Source organism: Penaeus chinensis, chromosome 29, assembly GCF_019202785.1.
Source record: "Penaeus chinensis breed Huanghai No. 1 chromosome 29, ASM1920278v2, whole genome shotgun sequence".
NCBI lineage: Eukaryota > Metazoa > Arthropoda > Malacostraca > Decapoda > Penaeidae > Penaeus > Penaeus chinensis.
The window spans coordinates 13,320,107-13,322,606 of record NC_061847.1 but is presented as its reverse complement, the minus strand read 5'-3'; the positions used below and the strand labels follow the sequence as shown (position 1 = coordinate 13,322,606).

The 2,500-nt window shown below is 18.4% G+C and overlaps 1 protein-coding gene across 8 annotated transcripts in view; it reads left to right on the top strand.

Annotated features, from left to right (window-relative positions):
• LOC125040529 (serine protease filzig-like) overlaps positions 1–2,500 on the top strand; it is a 32,824-nt gene that overhangs the window by 5,481 nt on the left and 24,843 nt on the right. The gene's annotated exons all lie outside the window — the stretch shown is intronic.

The window sequence follows — 2,500 nt, the reverse complement described above, 5'->3', positions numbered from 1 at the left end:
ATATGATTGTTTATAAGATTATTATCATTGTTTTATTATCATTATCAATATCATCATCATTTTGATTTTCATTATTATTATTATTATCGTTATTATTATTATTATCATTAGTAGTAGTAGTAATAGTAGTACTATTGTGTTGTTGTTGCTTTTGTTGCTTTTATCATTATTATCATAAATACCGTTATTACAATATTATCATAACGATTTGTCACTATTAGTTTTAGTATTATTTTTCATTACGAGTATCATTATTACCGTTAGTACATTACACATAATTATAATTATCATAATTATTGTTATTATCATTATTATTGTTATTACTATTATCATTGTTATTAGTAGTAGTAGTAGCTGTTGTTGTATTATTATTATTATTATTGGTATTATCATTATTAGTAGTAGTAGTAGTAGTAGTATCATAATCATTATCATTATTATTATTATCATTATTATCATCATTATTGTTATCATTATTATCATTATCATTATTATATCATTATTATTATCATTACTATTATGATATTTTTTATTTTTTTATTATCATTGTTGTTGTTTTTCTTGTTGTTGCTTTTGTTCTTATTATCATCATTCTTTTCATTATCATCATTATATCTATTTATTCTTCGCTTTATTAACATTACTAATTCATTACGAAGGTTATTGTTCTTATCATGATTATTGATATTGATGATTATCATCATCATTCTCATCACTGTTGTTATTATCATTATTATTGTAATAATAATATCATTATTGTTCTTATCATTATCAACATTATGATCATTTAAGATACGAATATCATTATTCTGATCATGATTATTCATATTAACAACATTTGTCATATTATGAATATCATTATCGTTCTAATCATTATTTCATCATTATCATTACCATTATCACCTTATCATTATCATCATCATCATCATTATTATTATTATTATTATTATTATCATAATTGTTATTATCATTATTAACATTATTGTCATCATTATTATCATTATTACTATTATTATTATTATCATTATTATTATTATCAGCATCATTGTTATCATCATTACAATTACTGTTGTTGCTGTTATTATTATCTTATTAGTATTACTATTACTCTTGTTCATATCATCATCATCATCATCATCATCATCATCGTCATCAGCAGCAGCAGCATCACTACTACTACTACCATCATCAGCATTATTATTATTATTATTAATATTATTATTATTATTATTATTATTATTATTATTATTATTATTATTATTATTATTGTTGTTGTTGTTGTTGTTGTTATTATTACTATTGTTATCATTATTATTATCATTATCAATATCATAATTATTTTTATAACTGTTATCATTATTACTATTATCATTATTTTTATTATTATTATCATTGTTATCATTATTATTATTATCATTATGATTACCACTGTTGTTATCATCATTAATAATGTTATTATCATTACAATAATCATTAGTAGTAGTAACTGCATAATCATCATTACTATTTCTATTTTTATTATTACTGCTGTTATTATCATTATCATTACCATTCTATTCATTGTTCCTCCTTTTCATATCATATTTCTTATTCATTATTATTGTTAAATAATGTTTATCTTTATTATTAATAGTTGTAGGAGTAGTTTTACTAGCATCATTAAGATTATTATTATTATCATTACTATTATTATAATCATTATAGGTATTACTGATATGTTTTTTTATAATTTTTATCATTATTATTATCATTGATATTATTATTACTATCTTTATTAGTAGTATCACTGTTGTTATTATTTGTATTATTTTTATCATTATTATTATCATTATCATTAGTAGTAGTAGTAGTAGTAGTATTATCATTGTTGTTTTTATTTGTTATTATTTTCATTATTATTATTATCTTTATCATCGTTATTATTAATATCGTTGACACTGACATAGCATTTTGTATATATTTTTATTATTATTATCCTTTTTATTGTTATGATAATTTACATCATTATCATTGTTATCATTATTATTATTATTATGATTACTATCATTATTATCATTATGATTACTAGCATTATTATTTATATGATTATCATTATAAGCATTATTGTTATTATTATTATTATTGTTGTTATAACTAGTAGTTGTAGCAGTAGTAGTATAATAACTGCTATTATAATTATTATTGTTATGATCATCGTTGTTATTATTAATATTAATATCATTATCATCACTGTTATTATTATCATTATTGTTATTATTATTATTATTATTATTATTATTATTATTATTATTATTATTGTCAAAATTATCTTTATCATTATTGATATCATCATCATCATTATTATTAGTATTATCATTATTATTATTACTATTATTACTATTATTATTATCATTATTATTACTATTATTATTATTACTATTATTTTGTTTTTCTACTCTTGTTATTATTACTACTACTACTGCTATTATCATTATCATTATTACTGTTACCATCATCATCA